The sequence below is a fragment of the Diceros bicornis genome, chromosome 11 (genome assembly GCF_020826845.1).
Source record: "Diceros bicornis minor isolate mBicDic1 chromosome 11, mDicBic1.mat.cur, whole genome shotgun sequence".
NCBI classification, from domain to species: Eukaryota; Metazoa; Chordata; class Mammalia; order Perissodactyla; family Rhinocerotidae; genus Diceros; species Diceros bicornis.
In genome coordinates, this window is record NC_080750.1 from 64,290,312 (window position 1) to 64,303,268 (window position 12,957).

At 40.8% G+C, this 12,957-nt stretch overlaps 1 protein-coding gene and 1 pseudogene across 4 annotated transcripts in view; both read right to left on the minus strand.

The window, feature by feature from the left end:
• The window catches only part of MSRA (methionine sulfoxide reductase A), a 405,431-nt gene that overhangs the window by 328,398 nt on the left and 64,076 nt on the right, over positions 1-12,957 (minus strand). The window lies entirely within an intron of this gene.
• Positions 9,706-10,230, minus strand: LOC131411500 (large ribosomal subunit protein eL21-like; annotated as a pseudogene).

The window sequence follows — 12,957 nt, forward strand, 5'->3', positions numbered from 1 at the left end:
AAATGACCACGGGCCGTGGGCAAATTCAGACCAGAGACTGCAGAAAAATGAACATCTTGGCAAAGAGTCCTCAAGCCAGAGCAAGCACTGACAGTGACTTGGTGTGTGTGTGACACAGGCATGGATGTGTCACACTGTCACCTCTACTGGAGAGCAACAGTGACACAGGTATCAATTAAAATTCCCATTTTGTCCCAACTAGATAGGCATGAAAAGAATTTATGTCCAGTTTGAATGCTGACTCCACACAAGCTCAACAACGAAAAATTTAAAGTGTTGTATTGTGTTCTCCAACTGGTGAAGCGGTGAGCTATTCTTTCTCTCCTTTTCTCATATGGTAACAGCTACTGACTTGCACCTGGGAGTCTGTGAGCTCACCCACAACAGGACAATAGAAAGGTAGAGACAGGGAAGAGTGAACATAGAAAACCAAATGGCGTGGAAAAGACATTTTATAATTTATTATGACAAAAGCTCCTTTAAGACAAACTCTAAAGAGGTAGATTTACGGGTCAGGATATGTATCCCGGTAAGATTCAGTCTCAAAGAATCCCAATAATAACCATGGCTACCATTTGTTGAGCACTCACCATGTGCCAGGCCACATGCTTAGTACTTTATATCAATTTTCTCATTTAAATCTAATGATAACCCTATGATTTAGGTATTTTTCCCCCTTTGGGGCTGACAAAACTAAGGTTTGGATAGGTTCAGGCTTGACGCGCCACATGGCTAGTAGGCAGTGAGCCCAGATCTGAACCTAGGCTAGTTGACCCTAGTAGAGATCATCTCAATATGGTTTTGCTTCTCTAAGAGTTGGACAGTTCCAGGCCTTTTAAGGCACTCTTGTAGGACTCGGCTCCAAGGCAGGATCCCATATTGTGCCTGTTGTGAGTAAAGTACAATTTATGGGAGGCCAGGCCTGCTGTCAAGCCCTCCGGCCTCCTAGCCCAAGTGGCAGTTAGTATAGGGCCAAAGCCTCATTTCCCTAAAGTGTGGGATCCATCCAGACTGAAAGTCAAAAGACATGTCTTTGTGTACTAACTCTGCGACCTATTTACTTTATGACTTTGGGTAAATCATTTAACCTTTCTGACTCTAGCATAGTATCTGACATACAATAAGCACTCAGTGAATAGTAATTAGTATGCTTATTACTAATACATATCTTGCAGGATTGTGGTTAGGCTTTTAAATGTACAGGGAAGTGCCTTGTATGGAAATGTCAGGAGAGGGTGAGGTGGGCTGGGGCAAGCGGGGCAGCAGGGAATTTCTAAGTGAAGCTACTGGAACAGCAGCCCTTGATGTTTCAGACATGACAGAGGGGCTCATTGGTTGGCAGAATGCTCTTGATACCTAGGTGGGCTACGTAACATACACCACGATAGCCAGACTCTGGGCTTGGGGACAGGAGGCCCAATTAGGGCCAAAGACTCTACAGGGAATCCACTGACAAAAACATCAGACAGTCGCCTGGGCAGGACCGCAGTGGAGCATGGATCTGACATCATTAATGTCAGATAAGCAATCTGAAAGCCCAAATTTGTTTGTAAAGGGGGAGACTTCACTTTCTCAGGAAAAATTCTCTATTTACAGAACCATCAGGACCAACGTCACTTCATTGAAAAGCACTGCTCAGATAAATTAAAAATAGCAATCAACCTTGAGAATTTTATTGGCAAGGTGGGAATAATTTCACTCTATCTGAACCATGATAGAATATAACACATGTCAGTCTTCTCCATTCTTCCCTTTATTAATCAATTAGGAGACCAAAAAACTCAATAAAAAATCATATAAAAGGCTTATAAACATCATTCAAATCTTCTTTACCAGTCATTTGCTTTCATTTAGTGTAACTGGTTTTTCCATTAAAAGAAAATTAAATAAAATATGAGATGTTATTGTAGCTGCTTAAGAGGAGATTTGGGGATTATACTTCTTAGAAAAGTAATTTCCACTTCCCTCCTGCTCCTGGCATCCCAGCGCTGTGTCCCAGCTCAGTGACACACACAGCAAGAGTCTCCAGTGGCTAGCTGCTGGGCCGACACTGGCCACAGGCAGTGAGGGACAGCAGGATCTCTGGGACCTTCTAAATCAGGGTCTGCGGAGGGGCTCTCAGGCATTGGGAATTTTAACAAGCTACATAGGGATTTCTGTGGCACATCAAAATACGAGGACCAGAATTCCAAATCATTAATTAATGACCAATAAATACAAGTTCATTCTCTGAATGATCAGAAGTACATACCAGGAACCTCCTAACCCTTGTCTGTCCCCCACTTCACACCACTCTTGTCCTAACCTTTGCAATGCAATTCCACCAACTTGGGGTGTCCTCCCTTCCAATACCCACTTCTTTCTCCCTGCAAGCTAATTGCTACCTGCCCAAATCCTACATTTCTTGAAAACAGTTAAACACCATTTCCACTCTTTCCTGTATGTAGCTTTCTTTGATCTATCAGCCAGAAGTAATTTCTTCTGTGGCTAAATTTCCATTTAATTTGTGCTCTATTTGCATTATTATCGCCTTCTACATTGCACTGTAGATATTAACACACACACTGCTCCAGTATTAGATGGCAAGCTTCTGGAGAGAAGGATCCACAGTGGATTCACCTTTGTATCCACAGAACCCAGCACATGATAGGTGCTCTATTATTATAAAGAGAAGGAAACAAAAAAAGAAACAAAGGAACAAAGGAAGGAAGGAGAAGTGTGTCCTTTCTGATAACTTTTATGGTTCTGTAGTTTGCAAAACAAGCTGAGCTGGCTCCACAGACCATTAACATTTCTACATACACACTCAGCCCGCTAATAAAAGCACACTGAGGATTCTTAAAGGCCCTATAAGAAAGGCTTTATATCCTGGCTTTAGCATGGCTGGCATCTGTGGCATCTAAAACCTGAGAATGCTATTCCTCTGAGGGGTCATTAGCTTTCCGTGTGCCTTCAAAGGCTCAAAGACAATTTCCTGGACTCCTGTAAGAATGCCAGTTTCTTTCCAGCCACTGCAAAATATATCTTAGCTACTGCTGGAATTGTCATTTGCTTTCTATGCCTTCAAAAGCACTGTGAGAGATATAGCCCTGTGCTATTATGGGCACTGTCGGTTTCCCTATGTCATATCAAAAGAGCCCTCCAAAGTTTCTTTGTGTGTGCAGTCTCTGTGTGTGTGCACAGTGACACTAAGATTATTTTTCTGGTGACATGCCTTGTCCACAAAGCCTACCCAATTCTTATCTAATAGCTTCCCAGTGAAAGAATGTCTAGGGGGGAAAGAAATCCAAACAGTAACAACCCTTATTTCACCCATCCTATATTAAGAGAACAATACAATGCTCTAAAATCTGAAATAATATTCACTATGGGTCAGAATTTAACCTGTCTAGAATTCCACAGCAGGGAGCAAGATGTAGTCACTATTCTCACCAAGTAATACCATTAGTCAAGGTACAAGCTCTCCTACTTCCTCTGAAAAGTTGTTACCCTATATGATAGAGTTATAAACAGTCTCCAATTCACACAGCTGCTGAGGATTCTCCCACACTGTAAACGCAGTGTTTTTCAAGGGCAGTGCGACTGGCATTTGGGGCAGGACAATTCTCTGCCGTAGGGGGCTGTCCTGCACTCTGCTGAATGCTTTGCACCCCTGATAATGCCAGTAGCATCCCCAGTCATTGTGATTCCCAGAAATGCACCCCCAACATTCTCAGTTACCCAGTTGCTCCTAAGGAGGGTGACTACTGCTAGCACATGCACCGATGTGAACGCACACATGCACACACACTCTAAAATCCGTGTTGCTACTCCATATTCCATGTCATGGGGTTTATATATGTACATATCACTACAGAGATAAAGAAATAAAGAAAAGGGAAATGCGGAGAGTGAAACGAACAATTGTCAAATGCCCACAGTGAGCAAGCCAGATGTGTGCTGCTTTCACAAGCATAGGCAGGCTGGGACACAGATCAACTCGGCCATTTACAAACACAGAATGTCTTTATTTTTCCTAATAACTGGTATCTTTGCTTTTTTGAGCTTCCTGGGACTCAAGGATGAGGGAATGGGGAGAGAAAACCTAAAATCGCCAATTAACAGCATTTCCACCCTTTCTGGTGCGTACAGTCCTATCTGTTGAATTTTGTGTTCTAATACTGTTATTAGAATCAGGCTTCCTTCTCTCAACTGGTCTTTCTCCTTCTCCTCCTCAAAGTCCTGCTTCTTGGTGCTCATGGTTCCCCTAGACACAAGGCCCTGGGGGCAGGGGACATCTGCTTGGGGGCAAAAGAAGGAAAATCATTGTTTCAAGTTATTGCCTCAGCAACTTCTTCACCCCATCACTTCACACATATATTATTTCGTTTAATTTTCTCAACAACCCTGAAAAACATGTATTTTAATTCTCATCTTTAAGGTCAAATAAATTTTCCAAGTAGAGGAGCCAATATGTTCACGCTAAACCTGAGTTCACTTCTCTTTACTTCTCTGCCTCTACAACACCACACTACCACCAGTACCACAAATAATAATGACGAGAATAACAATAATGTCAAGGAGTGTCCATGGCAGGAAAGAACCTGCAGTAAATTTGTGTCTGTCCGTTTAAAAATATAGTCTCAGGCAGCCAGAAGCTAGAGGAATAGGATGTTCTGGTTGATGGAATCCATCAGTTAGCCACAAAGTCCCTCTGCTTGTGCAGAATGGAATTGGGATAGGGTTACCATACAGTCTTCTCCCCTCAAGGGGCTTGCAAACTAGTGAGAAAATTAAGACTTAGAGAGAGCGCATATTATACAACGTTGCCGCCTAAGTAGGGCTGACAGCAAAGGCATTTGGAAGTTTACCAAGGAGACTTGAATGAATTCCTCAACTCCTGTCCTGGAAAAAAATCAATTTAAATATAATTAACATAACAAGCTTTTGATATGATTCATTATAACATGTCCACTGCATAGTAAACATTTAGTAAATATGTGTTGGATGAATGAATGAATGAGGTAATGAATAGTACCTCTGATGAAAAGGAAGAGTTGAATAGCAGAGAATTTTTCACTGGGTCTTTAGCACTCTCTAAAGGAAAAAGACACAAAACAGTAGCCCCTTCTCATGCTAGAGACTGGCCTAAATTTGGAATATCACCATGGGCAGAATTTCTCTCATAAAATGCACTTACACAGACAACAAAGCCAGGCCGAGAGATGAATGCCAACTAGCTCATTTTCTAGGCTCAGTTACTGGCTAAGGGAGCCACGCCAGCCTCCAGAGATGCCTCGGAAGAATTATAAATAAATATGAGTCACAGAAGTTCAGATATACTAAAAGATAGTCAAAATCAGAAATGGCCAACCTGGTAATGCCACATGATCTTGAATATGCTTATGTTAACATTTTATTACCATTGGAATTAAAACAGAAACCTCTTAAAGATCTCCTGCAGAACACATTGAGAGGGAGAAGATATCCACTGTCCTCCTCTCCCCCAATGCATCACAGTCCACAGGAGCGTCCCTAACTCACTCCAGTTTGAGGAACACTGCTCTAGATGAAAAGACTGAGCTGGCAGCAGCCCATATGCAAAGAGAAATCATTCCACACACAGGCAATAAAAAAATCCATTCTTCCTGAATGTCTGAAAAAAAAATACCTGAAATTAAGTAAGATTTAAATTTCTACAACACCATAAAGAAAATAATATATGGTTTTCATATCTGAATTTCTCTACTTGTACTTATTCAAACTCAGACATTTTTTAATTATGTATTTCTTCTACTTAACAACAACCTTTCGAATTTCAATCAAATTAGCTAAAGTACTTGCTAATTTACTCAATTCTCTTTTATCAATAAATAGAACAAGTGTCCTTAACTTCAGTATCAAATAGTCATTGATTGTTCTAATGACTTTTGTTTTAAATAGTAAGCTTCACGAAGGATCCCTGGAGAATATCATTTAATATGTTACCTTCCATTCATTCCTTCTGGGTGACGTCTAGTGACATCTACTCCTATGAAACAAATCTACCTTGTAAAATGACCACCAAATACAAGTATGAACTCTAAACCAAATCCAAAAAGTGGGTTGCCCAATGAAATGTGGTATATACATACAAGGGAATATTATTCAGCCTTAAAAATGAATGAAATTCTGATACCTCCTACAACATGGATGAACCTTAAGGACATTATGCTAAATGAAATCAGCATAAGTCAGACACAAAAGAACAAACAGTATGACTCCACTTACGTTTAAGGTACCTAGAATAGGCAAATTCATACAGACAGAAGGTAAAATAGAGGTTACCAGGGGCTCAGGGGAGGGGGAAATGGGGAGTTATTGTTTAATGAATACAGTCTCTATTTGGAATGATGAAAAAGTTCTAGAAATGGATAGTGGTGATGGTTGTACAACACTGTGAATGTATTTAATGCCACTGAATTGTACACTTAAAAATGGTTAAAATGGTAAATTTTACATGATGTATATTTTACCACAATAAAAAAGTGGGTTATCCAAATCAAGGATAATTACAAATGACTCAGTTTCTCCTTCCCCTAATCATACCCTATATATATCTTATTTGTTCGCTTATAAAACAAACCAAGCACTGTAAAGAGAAGAAACAAAATTGAACATACTCCCTAATTTAAGAAACTTGAAGACAAAAAAAAAAATCTAGACAACCACAAGAGATATCCTACAGAGGGGACAAAGCATTCTGGAATTTACAAACTGAGAATGACTAAGAACACAAAGCTATGAATTCTAGAGCAATGTCTGGAAGTTATGTTCACCAAAACATCATCTGTGATTATCTCAAGGGGACAGGATTTTGCAGTGATTTTTATTTTCTTTGTATTTTGGTGTACCATTGGAGTTCATTCAAAGTAAGCACCCATCATTTATGGATCCATCCATCATCCATAGTAAGCATTTATCCATAAATAAAAACACTACAGTTATTTAAAAAAGAAAAAGTGATTAAAACACTGGGCAATGGAGTCCATTTTGTCCATCATCTTCTTTCATCTTTAACAACTTTGACCTAACACACAACTCCAGTCATCAGGCAGTATTTATTAATTTATTAATTATAGGAACCTTGGGTTCCTAGCCAGGTGATAGTCCCAAGTATAGTATGGAAGCAGTATAATTTCCAGGGTTTTCCTTTCTTTCCTTTTAAAGATGGATAAATACAGAGCCTTCTTGCAAAATCTGGTGGAGTTCTGTAGGAAACCTGACACTTGGTGCCTTTGATTAACGTCAAATCGTAAAAGCTGTGTCAAAGGCCTTTTGAAGGGGATGATGGTTGTCTTACTACAAAATGGCCAAAAGCTTCTAGTAGCCTAACAGAGGATGAAACATTGCTGTGAGTAATAATACTTATTGGTATCAATTTCTGTGAATGAACTGCTGGTCATCCTTAAATGATGGCAGAGGTTAAGATGCTGCATCCTCTCTTACACAATTACCTTCATGGCCCAACTGATATTCTGAACAAACAAAAATGTTCAGGAGGAAGAACTTTCATTAGAAACTGTCAGATGACTTTGAAGCCCACAGAATATACCTATCATTTAGTGTCACCAATGGCACCCCCCATGCCTTCAGGATCAAGTTCAAGCTCGTTAGCCTGGTAGCTGAGGTCCTTCATAAGGTGGCCCTGAATATTCTCCAGCTTCATCTCCTGCAATACGCTCCACGCTACTTCCCTCCAGCAACAGCCAGCAGGTCCAGACTGATTCCCTCTCACCTTGGTACTACTGCACAGGTTATTCCCACTCCTGGCATGCCCCTACTTCTCTCCCCTCTCCTTCTGCTTATCTAACTCCTACTCCCCCTTCAAGGCGCAGGGCAAGTGTTTGACTATCTGGATTCACTTTTCTATTCAAACTTTTATCTGTGGCTCCAGGCTCCTGCCCCCGGCCCCGCCACCCTACCCTGTTGCATCCTGTAAGAAACTCCTGGAGTCTTCTTCACCCAAATGTCCCAGCATCCTAGGCTACGAACAGGGTAAGCACACAGTGAATGAATTTGAACGAATGAGTGATGTCATTGAACTCGTGACTTTTCATGTTAAGAGGAAGGACTGAGAGTCAAGTTTTCTAGCTGTTCCAAGCGGTACCAGATTCAGATCACAACGAGATGTGCGAAAAGGCCAGCTCTCCACCCACATCAGGAGGCAGCCCAAGTGGCCCAACTGCATGCTCTTCCCTGTCAAGCATTTAAAATTTAACCAGAACAGGAGAGGCACTCAGACTACACCTACCAAAGGAGGACTAAGGAGTGAGGAAGTCTGCCATGGTGTTAAGGCCCTGAGAGTCTAGCCCCAGAGGACAGACCTAGCCAGAAGGTTGCCTTCTGCTCTTCAAAGGAAACACTTGGCAGCCTTCATATTCCATAGAATGTTCTGGCACAATTACTGGACATATCCTTAAGATCTAGAAGGCTATCGTGGTCGATCTTCTGAAATCACTAATCACAACACATAGCAACTAGTGATTAGTCAAGTCGATGGAAGTGGTGAGTGGAATTAAAGCCTCTTAGTTCAAATTTTATACTTTCTTTCAATCTTACAATTTAATATCTCTATTTAATCATAAAACGAATTATCTTCCACATAATAAATGTTCAGTATCTTTCTAAATAATAAAATACATTTTCCCAGCACATAAACCAATAGCTTTATTTTTATGCTAGAACTGATGTGAAATTACATGTCATGAATTATTCATGCCATCCAATTTAATTCAATTATTTTTACTGAATTCATATCTAATCCATAAAAATGTTTAATTCAACCAAAAAAAAATCATCTCTGCACCCCTGAATAATAGATTTCTTGCAAAATTTCAAGAAAGATAAGTGGATATTTTGTTTGAAACAGCAAAGCATATTATAATTATAATGATGAAAATAATTTTAATTATTTAACCATACATTCTGTTCTATTTACTGACTGATGTCTCATAAAAGAAAACTTATTTAATATCAAAGTAGAATCATATGAGCAAGAAGTAAGTCTTAGTTCCAATTATGGCATCAAAGTCACTTTTAGATTTTCCATAAGATTCACACATATGAACAGGCAGATGCCCCCTCAAATGAGAGCAGATACCTTGCCCAATTAAAGGCATAAATTTTGTGCTTATAGAAGAAGAGATCTGATTTGTCACATAGAAATCAGAAGAGCATAACCATCATTCCCCGCCTTAGTGAAAAACCCTTTGAGGCTCATGCCTCTTACCTACTGACCTCCTTGGAACTGTTTCCACTTTGTCGATGGCTTTGCCAATTGTCTCCCTATCCCCTACCTCTCCATCTCATATCCTGGCACCATTTAGGGGTGGTCTCAATGTTCCCAAAGAAGGCATTGGAACTCCCTCACCTCTAAGTTCCTAGATGTCTTCAGTTCCACTGACCCTCACCACCACTTCACTTACCCCACCCATATCCACAGCCACACTCAAGCCAGAGATCCCTCTATCCTACAATCCCAAACGCCAACGAGCCATTCTCTGACCACAGCTTCACAGAACTTTCCCGCTCATCACACTTGCTATCTAACCTCGTCAAGACTTCCATCCCCTTGGCCCCATTATGTTCTCTGGATCCACTTACATTCCTAATAAGACTATACAACACAATTCATCATTTAAATCACTTGTTTTTAACACACAGAAGTCTTTTTTTTTACACCTATTATGCCATGCATTCAGAAGGAATAGGTTCCACCAACTCAGGCTTCTTCCACTGGTTCTCACAAACTGTGCTTCGCTGGACAGAGGAGGCTGGTACTTCAGTTGAACTCAGGTACCCTTCTCTTCAGCTTCCTTCTTTTTCTGATTATTTTCCTTCATGCATTTCAAGAAGCTATCTTGGCTCTTAGAGTGCTTAGTATGCTCAACATGTACATTAACACTCTTGGCAATAACTTTGCCCTTAACTTGTTTGTTTACAACAACGCCAACAGCATGCTGGGTACACTGCAGACTCTTCCAATTTTGCCATGGTAACATTTGTGGGCCATGCCTTTTTGAACAGTGCCCATTCCCTTGATGTCTATGATATCACTTTGCCTGTAGAGTCACACATATGCTGCCAAAGGAACAATGTCATGTTTTCTAAAAGGCCTAGAGAACATATAGCAGGTGCCTCTCCTCTTTCCTTTTATGTTCATCATTTTGGTGAATTATTAGAAGATGGCAATTCCAAATGAAAGGCTTAAATCACTCTTTGCCTCAACCTCCAACTCTTTTCCCTCTAAACTTCTGTCACACCTGCCCCACAAAATCCCACACCTGGATCGCTACAAGCATCTATTTTCCCACTTCTACTCAGTCTCCTGAGCACTGCTAGAGGAAGTCACACCATCATTTATGTTGATGCCATGACAAAGTCATGGTATCCAGCCTCAGGAGGACCATCAGTGGCACCCAGAAATCCTCTATTTGCCTCTAGTGAGCATCCCCTACCACTCTCCACATCATCTATTTCAAAGCTTCTTCACTCTCCTCAAGTCCCCACCCTCTCATTTCACTGCCCACTCCTACCTCATAGAAAAGTCTAGAAACCATCAAGAAGGTACTCTCTTAATCTTGCCCACCTTCAACAAATATATCTATGTCAGTATCATCTTCACTGCCAGGTTCACGGCATGAGAGGCTGTCCTACCCATACCTATTTCAATGGCATTTTTTTAAGTGACTAGTCTTTATTAAGTCTTTCCAAAATGTTTGACTTGATTTTCTTTTTTTGCTGAGGAAGATTCATAATGACCTAACATCTGCTGCCAATCTTCCTCTTTTTTTTTCTTTTTTGCTTGAGGAAGATTAGCCCTGAGCTAACATCTATGCCAATTTTCCTCTATATGTGGGTTGCCACCACAGCATGGCTGACACGTGGTGTAGGTCCGCACCCAGGATCCGAACCCACAAACTCAGGCCGCCAAAGCAGAACACGCCAAACTTAACCACTAGGCCATGGGTCCAGGCCCAGTTTGACTTAATTTTAATGCAAACAAAAGCTTTTTTTGTTTTTGCACTTAGATTCCATTGGTTTGCCTAATATATAATTAACTTGAGTAAACAGTAACAAGCACAACTGACATAAAAAGTTTTGGGAACGAACACAACAGACTCTTGGCAAAGCATGAAAATTACAGAAGTGCACAGGTCTATGCCTACTACTAGCTAAAAGCATTCAGTCTACCAAGCTCAAAAGCCACAATGGTTTAAGAGAGAAAGAGGCTTATCAATTAATACAGTGACTCTGGTAGGTGGAACTCTGTCAAGAGAGCCTCTACTGTCCTGTTGTACACTTACCAAGCTTTACTTTAATTACACAATTTGTTTACATAATCATCTCACCTACTATATTCTAACTCCCTGAAGAAAGGTTCTACACCTTCTCATTTTGGTGTCCTCACCATATCTAGCACAGTTCCAAGGAAATTATAGATATTCAGCAAATGTTTTGAATTGAATTGAACCAAACTGAACTGAATTGAATTGACATAATACTGGCTAAAATATATAAAAATCCAAAAAGTTTTAGATGCATTTTTTGTGTGACTGAGCCATACATGGAGAGGTGGGTCCTCAACTCTTGGTGTCACTACTGCCTTGTACATATTCCATGGTACTAGTGTCGGAAACCAGACACCAACGGGCAGATTACAGGTCTCAGACAGTGTGGCATCTCTTCCAATTAACAAAGTTCTCCTCTCTCATCCCCTGAAAATCCCACATCCTTCCTATTTGGTACAATTCGAACTCAATGTTTCCAACCTCAGCAGAGCCCTCAATGTTGCTGAATATTACTTTCACCTTGTGCCTAATAACTTCCTCTGCAGGACATTCTGTTTGCTCTTCCAGAACCACTCTCCACTCTTCTCCACTCTGTTTGTGCCCTGTATGGACTATGCATCAATACGCTCCCTTGATCTCTGGCTTCTGGCTGGGTTTGGCCAATGGGAGACACTGGTGGGAGACTGGACAGCAGAAAGACTGGGTGGGAATGCATTCCCTTGACTACCTCTCCCTGCCAGACCACAGTTTGGCAGTGGTTGTGTTCCTCTACTGAAGGGCAGAATTCCTGTAGAGTGATCTTCTCCTACAGCCCTGGTTCCACCTTTGTAATTGCTCCCTCCTCTTGTCCCTTTGGGTCTAGGATTGGTAAAGGTATTGCTAGTTCCTGGGTGCTCTACCATCCCTTGATGGTTTCTTTTAACCCTGCTCACACCTTTGTAAATAGTGCCTTCTTTCAGCTTTCTCCAATTATCCCTCTTGAGTATATTTCTGCCAGGACCCTGACTAAGACAGTCCCTTTGTCCAATACACAGAGAGACAATTCCAAGACTTTACTGTTCTCAGTATTCTACTCAAGGCCCAAATTCTGGGAAGTTTTCACCTCCATCCCATCTCTTCTCCTACCCTAAGACTCTTCTTCACTGACAACCTGGTACTCCAAGAATCAAGCACGTGCCTCTATTAGAGCACTCAACACGTTTTTCTTTATCACACATTTCTTTGAATTTTTTTCTCTCCAAAAGGGCAAGGCTGTGCATTAACCATCTCAGTAACCCTAGTGCTTATCAGAGAACCAAATACATACAGAAACACCTTGCCATGATTGCTTTTCCATGCTAGAGTAACTCCACACTTTACTCAGCCCACTGCAAACCACTCCCAAGTGTGGGACTTAATCACCAGTTCTCTGAGGTTGCAGCAGAAAGTACATTAACCAAATGGCCTTCATTACCTCCTTTGGCTGCTAAGAAATGTGACCCAATGAAGACTTAAAAAACAGGCTCCTACACTGTCCTGTCATCATCTTATTCATCAAAAATCTTTTTCCTTCAACAGACACCTATGCATATTTTATTATGAAGATGTGCATTTTATGGACAAGTTATAAAGCAATATTAAAACATACTAGAAATAACATCCGAGA